The 14,162-nt window shown below is 42.8% G+C and overlaps 1 long non-coding RNA gene across 2 annotated transcripts in view; it reads left to right on the top strand.

The window, feature by feature from the left end:
• LOC122240387 overlaps nucleotides 1-7,693 on the top strand; it is a 42,515-nt gene extending 34,822 nt beyond the window's left edge. For both annotated transcript variants that reach the window (XR_006220053.1, XR_006220054.1), the window contains 2 exons: nucleotides 5,526-5,666; nucleotides 7,400-7,693. This is a non-coding gene — a long non-coding RNA (uncharacterized LOC122240387). The remainder of the gene's footprint in view (nucleotides 1-5,525; nucleotides 5,667-7,399) is intronic.
• The last annotated feature ends 6,469 nt before the right edge of the window (nucleotides 7,694-14,162 follow it).

The raw sequence follows: 14,162 nt of genomic DNA, 5'->3' as shown, positions 1-14,162 counted from the left end.
AGAGATCTCTGCAAAGGTTTAGGGAGCTTAGCTAGAAATAGGGGTAATTGAGGAAAGGCAGTAACTTGAAGCCCATTATACCATCTGTGTTACTCTCTTTGTTAGAAAAAGCCTGGCAAAAGGGGAGAAAATCAGCAGCGAAGTAGATAGCCCATTTTCTTAAACATACGGGTTTAAGTGACATGGTTTAGGGAGCAGAAAACATCTGGGAGTCTGTACGCCCAGCTGTTTTCAATGTCAGCGAAACAGCACTAGTTTCTCAGCACGTGAGCTGGGCCTTTTCTGCCCTCACGCTTGAGTTCCCCTAACAGAGACTGCTCTGTCCCAGATCCCCTTGTCCTCAGGTCTCAGCTCAAATGCACTTCTTCAGAGAGGCCTTCCTAGGTATGCCCCTCCTTGGTCATTCTCTAGCGCGTCACTCTTTCTCCTTCATTCACTGTCTGAAGCTGTTTTGTACACAGGCTTGTTTGTTTTATTGACTGTGTCCTCCCACTTCATAAAAGAAGGGACCCTGTCTCTTTTATTCACTACTTTATTACAAGCACTTAGAACAGCATCTGGCACATAGTAGGCCCTCAATTTACAAGTAAACGAGTGAGCGAATGAAGGGATGACTGAATGAATGGAATAGCCTGAATATGAGGTTCAAAATAGCAATGAGAAAGTACTTTCCATTACCAGTAGGGAAGGTCTCTTCCCTTGAAGAGGAAATAGGCATTTCCTAACGGTAAGGAAACAAGTGGTATTTACATCAAAGGGAAAGCCCTTTATTTCCACATTGAAGCGCTAATATTTCCTCCCCAGAGGAAATATTTCCACACCAGAAGGCAGCTGTGAAGCTGGGATGGGAAGGGAGCGGGCTGGGGGCCAGGCAGTACGGAGTTACAAACTCGCTGAGTTATCACTGTGATGTAGAACAGAGTGTTTACATACAGCCCCAAGACAGAGGCTGGCTTTGTCTTACCATTTGAGCGCAGTGAGAAAATATAACTAATCAAAACTCTCTGGGAGCTTGTGTCATTCCTTTGAACAACTGCTGTCCACGGGAAGGTGCTCAGGAAAGGGACACGAGCAAGCCTAGACAGCCCTCGTTCCGTGGTTTTCCATCTATCCATGCAGCTCAGAAGACAAAGGAGAAATGGGTCTTTCCACGGTGGCCCTCACTCACGGTGCACACCCTCGGGCCAGTTCTTCCTGGAGCAGTGGTGGCCTGCCCCCTCTGTCCAGAGGTGTCCCTGCTCTAGCCTCCTTCTCTCTGAGTACCTTTATTTGGTGGAATGAGGGAAGATATTCACCATGACTACTTAACAGTATGGAGTTAACGCCTTATTTGTCAATCACTTCACTTATAGAAGATGCAGTGTTCTAACGAGAGGGGTGGGGGAAAGGCATGCTGGGAACAGTAACCCTCCCAGGAGGTTGTTCGGTGCCAGATGCAGTTGATAGCTCGCTCATACAGATCGTCTTGTTTTCATTGGAATCCTCATCACTGCCCTTCATGTAAAAAGGAGCAGGTATTTTTCCACCATCATTTTATAGAGGAAAAAAATCTGAGGTCAAAAGAGGTGAATGAGTTGCTCTAGGTCCCGGAGGTGGGAGGACCCAGGTGTCCTCATCTCCAGATGCAGCATCAAAAGGCAAATTTCTAGGGAACAAACAAAGACTGACAGTCTCTTTTGTCACAACCAAATTATCTCTACGTAAAGTGTATTTTTGTTTAAGTTTATTTGTTTATTTTGAGGAGGAGCGTGAGTGAGCCAGGGAAGGGCAGAGAGAGAGGGAGAGAGAATCCCAAGCAGGCTCCTTGCTGTCAGCACCCAGGCCAATATGGGGCTCAAAATCACGAACCATGAGACCATGACCTGAGCCGAAATCAAGAGACGGTCACTTAACTGCCTGAGCTGCCCAGGCACCCCATTATCTCTACATAAAGTTGTATGCAGATACAAGAAGAACCTGTCTTATAATTTTGTTGTGTCTGATCAGGATCAATGGCTAGACAGGCTTAGTGTGGTGCCTGGCACATGAAGCAATTATTGAATGGTGAAAAGAAAGAAGGAGGGAAAGGGAAGAAGAAAGTTCTTCTGTTGTAGGGAATGACATTGGCCACACAGTACACCCAAACCCTCCTTATGAGAATGATGTTATGGCAGAAACCCACTGCAGTTGACTCACACTCAGTAAATAGGAACTGACTAAGCAGAATTCTGGAACTGACAGAGACCTTAGAGGTCATACTAAGCCATGCAGTTTTGTTTGCTAAGTTACTTACGCCCCTCTGCGGGCACTTGTTTGCCCCTGACTATCAGCTGATCTCAACTCACATTCCACATACCAATATTTAAAGCAAATACTTCCTGGACTAAAAATAAAGTACACATAAAAGTCTGTTTAAATGAATCATTCTTCTTTTGGAAGCTAAAAAGGAGAGGGAGAAGAGCAGCTGATATGCTCTGGGACTACTGGCAATGTGAACAGTCTCTCTTTGATCCTCTGAGAATTTCCAAGTTGAAAACACCATGTGGAGATGACTCCTTCCCTCGGGATATGGGCTGCGTCTGACCTTCCCCTATGAGTGTTAGTTTTGACTCTCTCTCCCTCTCTCTCTCCTCCCCTTCCCTCCCCCACCACTCCTTCTCCTTCCCCTTCCTCTCTCCCTTGCCTGCCTGTAAATGACTTACTCAGTAAATTGTGGCTGAGGAGATGAGAGAGGCTGGAATGTGTCCTAGCCTGGAGCCAAACAAGGAACCTTATTTAAAATAATGTTAGGGGCGCCGGAGTGGCTCAGTGGATTAAACATCCAACTTCAGCTCAGGTCATGATCTCACAATTCATGGGTTCAAGCCCCGCGTCAGGCTCTGTGCTGGCAGCTCAGAGCCAGGAGCCTGCCTCGGATTCTGTGTCTCCCTCTCTCTCTGCCCCTCCCCTGCTTGAGCTCTCTCTCTAAAAAAAATAAACATTTTAAAAAATAAAAAATAAATAAAATAATGTTAGAAGTTGGCCATTAAGCCTGTGGAATGGCCTTCCTTTTCCTCTCACTTCCCATCACATGTTCGTTCATTCATTTGTCCTACAAACATTCATTCATTGTCCACATATAGGTACAGATACGAATAAGAAATCATCTCTACTGCCAAGGAGCTCTAGTCAAGTAAGGGGGAGCAGGTATGGGGGGAAGGTGCAGGAACGAGGCTGAAGAGTGGTAGAGAGAACACACAAAGGGCCTCGTGTGCTATTCTAAGGAATTTGCACTTGATCCCACAGGTCAGTATTTCCTGAACATGGTGTGGAAAATTGTGTTGATCAATATTCTAAAAAAGAGGGGCGCCTGGGTGGCTCAGTCGGTTAAGCGGCTGACTCTTGGTTTCAGTTCAGGTCGCGATCTCATGGTCCATGGGTTCGAGCCCCACATCCGGCTCTGGGCTGACAGTGCAGAGCCTGCTCGGGATTCTCTCTATCCCTCTCTCCCTGCCCTTCCCCCTCTCACCCTCTCTGTCTCTCTCTCAAAATAAATAAACTTAAAAAAATATTGTAAAAGAGAACGTATCACCTATTCTTATGTATCCACAACTTATTTTTATTACAACATCATCCAGATGTATACAAACACAAACCAGGTATAATTTCCCAATGTTTATAACCATGATACAATAATAAAACCAAAACAAATTTATAAAATAAAACCCAATCTAATTCAAATTAACAAAACCCACTCGAGGCAACGGATGTTATTATTTAACTGAAAGCAAATGACTACTGGCATGTGAACATGGCACTCACTACAAGCATGTGCGTTATTTTTAATTCAGCATGCCTACATGACCACGCACTAACTCTTCCAATCCTTCTTTCTAGTCAAACTAGCATGAAACTGTCATCAAAAGAGACTGTGGTGATGTCACGTGGCCACCACATCCCTTGCCTGTGCGTCAACTGCACTTCCTTCCTCGGTAGCCTGGGACAATAAAAATAGGGCAACTTGGCTCCTTGATTACAAGTGGTCATTAAATGTCCTAGAAGATGCCTCTATTTACATTTTAAACTGTCCTTAAAATTAAAAAAAAAAAAAAAAGATTTTTAAAACTGTCTGAGAGAACCCATCAGCCCCCAAGAGCACTTTACTAAAGACCATAGCCTGAAGTTTGAGGAAATATTACATAAGTGCTTGGGGCCCATCGCTGACAGACTTTGAACAAGAAAGTGATGTGATCAGATTTCCATCTTAGGGCAATTATGCCAGGGGCAGCAATGATGGCACATTAGAGGAGAGAGATACCAGGAGAGAGGAGGTCACTTGGGAGACAACTATGATCATGTAGGCAAATGATGATGAGTGACCTTGCAAGCATAAGATGAGTGATGAGGTATAAGAGAATAGACTGGAAATGTCTGCAAAAGGCAGAATTCATAGAACTCAAAGACTCATTACTTGTGACGGCTGGAAAAAAACCAGGCGTTTCTAGCTTAGGCAACACTGTTAAACCTGGGGGAGGATGTAAAGGTGAGTTTAGTTTCAGACAGGGCTCCTTTGGAGAGGCTGTGGACACAGGCAAATACAGCAGGCTCGAACTGAAGAGAAAAAGCTTCTGGGTGAAGCTGGCATGCCAGGATGGCCAAGTGGTCACCAGCCTACCAACTGTAACTTCTACATCCAAGATTATCTCAGTGCCCACTCCCCCAATTCCCAAACACAATGTTTGTCCTGCCTCCTAGTTGCCACCCAAAGTTCCAACCCCATGTGATCATGGCTGCAATAATCTAATACTCTGATACTATTTAAAGTACAAAATCTGAAAAGACTGACACTTAGTCTGACACTTAATCTGACATTTAGTGTGTGATTGATGGTCTGAATCCTGAAGTGCTATGGTGGACAGAACATGAAATTTGCAATCATTCAGACCATGGTTCCAATTCCTACTCCACCACGTAACTAGTTGTGAAAGCTCAGCAAGTCACTTACTTCTTGTCTTCCTTTTTTGCAAATTGGGGTTATAAAATTTTATATCAAAAGCTCATTAGGAGCATTAAGTAAAATAATGCTTATGGTATCTCGCACAGTGCCTTCAACATCTTGGTCAATGAATCTTTCCCATTCTCCTTATATAATAACTAAGATCGTGGACAAAACCAGGCTCTGTGGGTCCAAACCATGCTCTACAACATTCTACTGACATGACCCTGGGTAAGTAAACTAACTTCTCTGTAACACAGAGGGATAATTATATTCTCTAGTGCAGAGAGTTATTAGAGTAACTCATTAACTCAACATTCACAAAACTCTGGGCACCATGTGTCTTGCACATAGTATGCACCAAGCCTAAGCTATTATCAACATAATCACTCCTTCCTCTCTTCTAATCATTAAGTTTGAGATTCTTTCTTGGTCATCATTTTGATGGAAGAGGATGAACATTCAACTTGGCGCTGGGTACCTAAGCCACTCGGTGTGAGGCCCCACACAGAGAGGAAGAAGAGGAAGGTTGATAGCCCTAAAGACATTCTTTGCCTATTTCTCGATACAGGCTGGGCTCTGCAGTGCAGCAGGGAGGGAGACATAGAGTGACTGAAGTCCAAGGTCCAGTGTGGTGAAATGAAAAGACCGTCAGCAGATATTTGACCCAAGAAGGAGGCATCTGGATGGAAATACTGTGAGTTCTTATGAGGTATGACAACACTCATTGTTTTCAGCGAACTTTATTTTTCACTTAATGGTAGTTAAATGCCACAATTATGCAGGATTTTGTCCCAAACTAGGAAAAGAAGCAAAACACATGCACATGCACACACACACACACACACACACACACACACACACCCTTCAAAACCAACTTGCATATACCAAGGGCTAAATCCAGAAAAGTTAGAGCTGGAGAAGACTAGTCAGGAACATGGGCCAGTGAGCAAACATAGATTTTTCTGATATATTCAGCCTTATCATGTCAAGTTTCTGACCCTAATCAACCAAGGTGATGAACAAACTAGTCCCTTTAAAATGTTTATGAAAGAAACCGCTGTGCATTTTTCTCTCTGGACTCTCACTTGGAATTCAAATGCAGCCTGGCTTTTGCAACAATTTAGGCCTGAGAACTGAGCTGAGTTCTCAGTGATTTGCTGCCTCCATCAGGATCAGAGAAGAATATTCTTTACTGCATTTCAATCTGTTTAATCCATAGAGGAGGGAATGACTTCTGTGTCAAAATGGAGCAGAGGGGTCTATTGGAGATGGACACATTGTTTATTCGGGTATAAATTTTAATTAGACTTTTTCCCAAATAAAAAAAAAACATGCAGAGGAATAATGTAAAGGTAGTTCTGTCTTTGGGTGAGGCAGATATTATATCCAATCCCAGTTCTGCCACCCACTGTGTGATTTGGGGCATGTCACTTAACCCACTGAGCTCATTGGCTGCAAGTGTAAAATTACAGTGCTACCTGCCTTATAGGCTAGTTATAAAATCCATCATGCTCTGTCCCTAACTCCTGCATCTGTTTTCTAGCCACTTCCCATGGGCACAGTGTTCTTTAGTCATAACAGGCTACTCAGGGCTCCCTCTGGTCTCTGGTTCTCATTCAAGTCAAGATTCATCTGCCTGAAACAATCTCCCACCCCACACCCATTTTCCAGGCTGATAGCCACTCATCCAACAAGCCTCTTTATAGATGTCACTTCCTCCAGGAAGTCTTCTTTAACACCACCTCCCCCAGTTAAAGTTTAAGTTGTGTGCCCTCCCATGAGTCCAGGGCATCTATGCATATTCCATCGAAGCACTTGTTACACTACCGTATTGATTTTCCATCATGTCCCTGGACTGTGGACTCTGTGTGAGCAGAAACCGTGTCCTTCTAATGGCATAGTATCTCTAGGGCTTAGTGCAAGACAAGACATATATGATGCATCCAATATATGTTTGTAAAATTAATTGAAATTTTTAAAAAATTAAAAAAAAAAGTAAATGCTGTTCCGTTGCTATTTATATGGTTCTGAGATTAAAGTTAGTGTATTAGAAGTTAGACATATTAGAGCATGCTCCAGGATATTTTTCCACGTTGCTGTGGCTAACACTTGCAGTTGTCCTCATGGCCAGACCCTCCTCCCCACTCCCCCCCACTTTAGCCCAGACTCCACCTTCCCTTGAAGCTGAGACTTCTGGCTTTCCTTTTGAACACATTCTGCCACCTACCTATGACACTCCAGCCAAGACCCCAACCAAAGCTCAATGCCTGATCTTCTCCTACCTTTGTTGATATAGCACAGTCCCACTCAAAGGACTCTAGCATAAGATTCACTCTAACTTGCTATCTTTGAAACCATGTGACTAAATAACAGTTCTATTGGTCTTTAGTGAAGAAAGATCTAACTCAAGTATCCTCCTTTCTTCCTCTTCCCCTCCTACAGGTCAGATTTTCTAAGAACATATTGGAAGGGGAGATATACTTCACATCACTTCTCTACTTGGAACTTGCTTCTTAGCACCCTGTTCTCCTTCCCATTCTGCCATGGGCCTCTGCCCCTCCTCACTGATCACCACTGGGAACTCACAGTCAGCTCCCTTTAATGGGTTCCTCTCCCTTCTCATAGGATCAGACAAGAGGTTGATATGGGTCTGACCACACCTCAGTCAAGTGTGTGGACCTTCCATTCTACATTGTGTCAACACAAAGGAGTAGAGGTATTTTGGTCTTGTCTGAAAACCAGGGTAATTCAAGAAACAAACAACATATTTTCCTATTACAAAACTCAAGTCTGTACACTGCTCATGATTCTTTCTATGGCCTAAGGGAGAAATATCAAATAAGTAGATGTTTCTCATGGGGTTTCCATCATGGGCACATGCCTATTCCCGAAGAGGCTCTCACTTCTTCAAATGCCTCATTCTTCCCACTCTGCAGAGCAATGACCCCAAACTGAAAAATCTTACTCACTACCCAAAACTGATCCAGAACCCATCACCTTCCCAGTGATACATTTCTCTAAGTCTGGTAAGGAAACTCAGAGGCACTTCATCAGCAATGGGGGAACACCCTGATTCCAGTGAAGTCTGGACCCCAGAGTAGGAGAGTGCTGTGGCTCCAAGCAGGATTTCTGCACCCAGGTGACCAGGGCTTGAATATGGCTCTGATTTTCCCAGCTGTGTGACTTTTGTCACGATTCTTTTTTTTTAATGTTTATTTATTTTTGAAAGAGAAATAGAGCACGCGAGAGCTGGGGGTGGGGTGGACAGAGAGGGGGAGGACAGAGGATCCAAAGCAGGCTCTAATGTGGGGCTCAAATCCACAAACCATGAGATCATCACTTGAGCTGAAACCAAGAGTCAGACATTTAATTGACTTGGCCACCTAGGTACCCCTGGTCATGTTTCTTAACCTGTCTACACCTCAGCCTCCTTATTTGTGATATGATGATAATAATAGTGATACTTTGCAAGTAGTGAGGCTTTAAAGAGTTAAGACATAAATAGAACAGACCTTAGCAAAGAAAAAGTGCTCAATAAATTTTAGCTACCGCTATATATACATTTCCCCATTAATGTAGACATGTCTATCACTTTTTCTGTTTAGCAAGTAATTGTTGAAGCAGACATAAACACATTCACAGGCATCTTCTGAGAACAAATACTAATTCCCAGAGATAGCACAATCTGGAAACATTTTTCTGAAGGATTCATGAGGAAATCTCAAAGTGGAGTCAGTACATAGAGTTCACTCCTTATGAACCTTCAACTTACAGGGGTCCATTAGGTGCAAATAGAACTTTTCCTGCTCTCTGCATTTTGGCTGGAGCCCCTAAGGTGACAACAATAAATAGCAAGCACCTCCTTCCTCAGTTCTATAGGGACCTACTGGATACCAAAACTCACTAAAAGGTAGCCCACCTGGTCTTTCACACCCAGACTATATAAAAGGAGACTAAGCCACACTTGCTAAAAGCCTGGAGAGACTAGAAAGGGACATGAGGGGTGCTTTGTGTACTGATAATATTCAGCTTCTTGATCTGGTGCTTGAATCTTGAAATTCTCAAAGGGAGCTCATCGAAGGGAATTCCTAGGAATAGAGATCACTTGGTTATTTTTATTTTGCTTTGAAGGTTTGAGGACATAGTAGTTGAACAGAGACCACAGCCCGCCTCATGTGCAGACCATTTCTGAAGGCAGGAGTCTGCCTGAAGCTGCCCAAGAGAGCAGGCAAAGACAGCAGCAGCAGGGGAGCATGTTCTCATGATGGTGGAGCATGACTGTATGAGTCCTCATGAGCCTTGTGGGCACCATGGAATATGTATTGAGACATCTTAAAAGGACCCCACCCTACAAGGTGGCCTGCTAGAGCAAGGAGACTCCCATATGGGAGGAGACTCCTCCCATAAGGGGCGGGAGATAAGACCACTGGGACAAGAGTTGAGATGGAAGGAAGAAAGTGGGTCACAAGAGGTCAGCTGAAGAATATATCACCCATTTCAGGAACCAGTACAGCACAAAAGTCTCAAAGTGGAGGATCCACAGATGCACGTCGTGAAAAAAGGTATCAAAGGGCCCAGCACCTTAGCAGTGCCAGCCAAGAGAAAATCAAAAAGAGCCCCAATGATATAAAAGGCTATTTGCCCTTCTTTCCCTTTTGCCTAACTCCTTAACCTGGAGAAACCAAAGACAGCAAAGAAAGTGGAGGAGGGCGAGTGAGTCAGAAAGAATATTGTTTAAGCAGACTCTAAGATCAGACCCTCCTTCCCCATTTCAGGACCCCCAGTCAATGGTCAGGCCTATGCTATGGAAACAAGAGAAGTTTTGAATTGGATCTGAGATCCAAGATTTGATTTAGACTCTATTGAGTCTTTTAATACTTGAGGAGTCACAATTATCAAATTAAGATTTGTTTGTTTTTTTAATGTGAAAATGACCAGACTTTAGAAGGGGACAGGGGAAGAAAACTGAGCAGCATACATTTTCAAGGCAGTCGTGGTGGCAATAATTTGGCAGGTTCCTGTGCGTAGCTGTTGGGCAATGCATTCACAATACATTAGTCAAAACAAAACAAAACATATGCCAAGCAAAATTTCATCAGTCCTGCCCTCCACCAACAAAGAGTTCTGAGTTGTTGCTTGCACAGGCTTGTCATAAATTGACCTGATCCTTGGCAAAAAGGTCTTTGTCTGTAAGACTGTTATGAAGGACCTAGTTCATTCCTTTCTTTTACTCCCTTTTCCTCCAGCCTGCTGGGCAGAGGAAAGTATACCCTTCAATCACTCCTTGAACCCACAAAGACCTACCCATAGGTCTCAATTTCTCTCTAGGGAGAGAGAAGTGGCATTTTTATTTTTCTGGCCACAAAGACTTTGGGTATTTAATGCTGGGTGGAGAAGGAGAGGTACAATTTAGTTTGGAGAAAAGTAATTTAAGGACCTTTCCCAAGAAATAAAAACTTTCTCAGAAAGAAGCAAATCTAGAAATCCAAATGACTTCAAAGAGGGCTCAAGAATGGACTGGAATGATCCTTCCTTTCTCAAAACAATAAAACAAATCACAACAAATCACAACAAAAAAACCCATACCATGCCAGTAAAGATCAAGAACTCAGGGATGTATGTGGACATCCCCTTTTCTCCTTCTTTCCTCTTTTCTATTCACTTCACTCTCAACCAGGATGAACTCAAATTGTTTCTCCGTCATTTATCCCACCTTGTTATTGGTTCCACCATTCTTTGAAAGCAAGCCACTTGGTCAGCCATATCTTCCTTTCACAGAGACTCAGGGAAGCAAATAAAAATTCCATGTGGAAACCAAAAGAGCCCAGAGGAAAGTGCTGTTCATTTTCTTCTGATAATCTACTCTCCTGAAAGCTTACAGTTTGGTAGAAATTCTGAATTTTCTTTAAGTAACTAGAGGTAGCACAGCTGGAATAGCAATATCTAAATAAAAATGCTGCCGACCGGCTGATATTAACTAGTCTAAAAATACCATGAAGCATGTGGTTTTCGTTATAGCAACAAAGCAACTATAGTATGACAAGCAGCCTGCCTTCCAAGATTACCCTCATTTACATGATATTATGTTACACGTGGAGCTGGACTCTTGGGCTTAAAGGAAAACAAGAGTTCCACGGCAAGAGGTGAAATGAAGAGTCAGGCACTCCGCCAGAGGTTTGAGATTACCCAGAAATGACTGAGCTCACAGTCACATGGCCTCCCTCTGCTCAGCACTCTAGCCTCACGTCATTTATTCCATTCATTTGGAACTTCTCACACGTGGCTCTTATCACAGGCCATTGTATGTAAGATCGGGGCAGAGACTACCTCTTGATCAAAACCACATAGAACCTTCCACATAGTCTTCAGCACCCATGGAGCTCACGGGCAGTGATGCCGTGTAGTTAGATGCAAGATGGGTGGAAGGAACACAGACTCTGGTGCCCCAGAGCTGAGTCTCAAACCTAGATGGCCTCTTTAAAGCTGTTTAACCTTGGGCAAGTTTTCCACTTCCCCAAGTCTCAGTTTGCTCATAAAAAGAATATTAGTATAAAAGTGGATTAATGCTATTATATTCAGACGTAAGATTCATCGCATGCTTATAACACACCATGGGTTCCACTTCACATTGTCACGTGCACTATTTTATTGACCATCCACAGTCCTCTCATGAGGAAAGTAGTAGTATTAACCCCATTTAGAGATAAAGATACTGTGGGCCAAGGAAATTACAAAACTTGCCAAGATGACACGATAAGTAAGTAGCTGGTTCAGACCCAAGTCTGACTCATGTCAAAGCTTGTGTTCTCATCCACAGAGTTTAAAGTCAACACCTAACATGACTACACCAGGCAAGGAGCAAAGTGGTTAAAGCAGAGACTCTGGTCTCTACCAGTTCCTTGATGGTACTTGTCTGAACTTCAGTTTTCTCACCTGTGAAATGGGGACAACAGGACCTACATCTGAGTATGGCTATAAGGATAAAATGACTTAATATGCATATGGCTATGGGATAATTCCCAGTACATAGAGGTGAGTCTGCTATGTTTACTGTTTTTATTTTGATAAACCACTGACATATCAGTGATGATGGGGGCTGAAATAAGAGAATAAGAAAGAATAAGCATGGGAGGCCACCAGATGACTGCTCTGTGGCACCTGTAAAACCCCCATGGGAAACTTGCAGAGATGACTAGGAACAATTTCAAGGGTGCTGAGTTCATACTTAGGCAGAAGGAGGGATCTCGGAGATATTAACATTTTACCATATTTATAAGATTCTAGCTGGTACAACCAAGAGACATCTAGAAAGAAATGTAATGCTAAGCAGATGTATACTTCACGTATGGCCTCACAGTTGAAGTCTGGAGAGTCAGGCTAGAGCAGTGCCCTGATGGCTTTGTCCCGGCTGCACCCCTGGAGGTACCGCTCCAGCCATGATGTCACTATGTGAAGTCACGTGGTGGTCATGAAGCTCACATGCCAGTTGATGCACCATGAGGGAGCTGACTTGCCCTGTTCGTCAACCCCATAAAATCATGTTCAGATCACGCCCATTTTGGAATGCTAGAAGGATACCTAGTGGGAGGTTTCCATGATGATAAGATGTTGTACCAAAACTGACCTGGGAATTTCGTAACAAACCATGCAAACAAGAAAAACAAATTCTCTCTAAGATGTGAGGTGAGGTGGGATTCAAAGATCAAGGAGAAAATGCAAACCACTTCCAAATAATTATGGAATTGCTGTCAACATTAAAGCTGTGGAAACTGATAAACTCTCATGTCCCAAATAAGATCTGAAGGAAGAGCTTTTTAGTCTCAAGATGTAACTGAGGGACCAAGAAAAAAACCCTTACGGCGCAAAGCCAGAAACAACTTCATCTTGGAGTGTGTACCTGGATTTTGGTTCCATGTGTGAACTTCTGGCTGTAACAAAAATGATAAGCAAGTAAGTAAGCATTTTACCTTTTTCCAACTCTTTATTGCACAATTAGATTTAACCTCAGGTCTATTATTTTAGTTTTAATATCCATCACCAGCTAACTCACAGCGTCCTGGATATAAAGCCTTACATTACCAAAAAAAAAAAAAAAAAAAAGAAAAAATCTAAGAGGATGGCAAGGCTGCTTATGGGAAAGGCCCTCAGCCTTAGGAGGCAATATGTAGAAATGACCAAAGACAATGGAAAAAAAAAACAAACAAACAAACAGGAATATAAAATCTGGCCATACTGCGTTTTATGTCTCCTGACTCAGTGATTTTAAATTATCGCTTTATTTTGGCAATACTATAAAAGTAATGCTGATAAGCTAGTTACTAAAATCTGGACATGACTTTAATAGAGCAAGGAAATAACAAAATTTTATTTTTAAAGCTGTTGATGAAATTTCTCTTAAGGAGAAAGCACCTTTGGCTTAGCAAAATGCCTTGAAGAGCCATTTGGTTGTGGAAAAGTCGGCTTTTGAAATATTGTTCAGAAGGAAGACCATTAAGCCCAAGAAAAGTATATTTTTGTACCCAATAATATAAGAACAAATAAGTTTCCAAGGGCAGACTGAGATGGTAGGGACAGAATAAGTTGATAGAAGAAATAGGTAGGTAAAGACACAAGGCAGGAAGGAGAGGGTCCAGGAGAGGAGAGCTCAAGAGAAATTCTCACACTGGTGGAAAGAGCTGGGAATATCTCAATCTAGAAATCAATGGAGATATCTCATATGTAGTTTTAAAGAATTTGCTGTGTTCTGAGGCAATGCAATCCCCGCTGTCTCAAACTCTTTGTAAAAATGGGCTATACACAAACGGCATCAAAGAAAAAAATAACTGTGTTTGAGATTGAGGAAAGAAAAAACCACAGGAGGCAAGTTAGAAGTAAGATCAAGAATTTAGTAGAAGCAGAAAAGCTAGAAGAGTTACCCCACCCCACCCCAGCCCCTGAGAATTTCCATAGAGAGTGAGTAGAAATGTATGCTGGATTTCCCTTTACGTGCATGTGATGGGGGTCTCAAGCCATTTTTTTATGTGAGTGCTAATGGGTAGGGTGATCTATAAGCCTGGCAGAATTGGGGAACACCCAGACAAACGGTATCTGGATTACATTCAATAAGTGTCATCTCGCCTGATGCAAAAATCTCCCTTATTAAAGATTAGGTAGCATCACTACTGTCCCTGCAGCTGGGGCCATTACCAAAATATTCTGATAATCA

This window comes from Panthera tigris, chromosome B4, assembly GCF_018350195.1.
Source record: "Panthera tigris isolate Pti1 chromosome B4, P.tigris_Pti1_mat1.1, whole genome shotgun sequence".
NCBI classification, from domain to species: Eukaryota; Metazoa; Chordata; class Mammalia; order Carnivora; family Felidae; genus Panthera; species Panthera tigris.
Note: the sequence above shows the minus strand (reverse complement) of the source record. Positions and strands in the feature narration are given on the sequence as shown.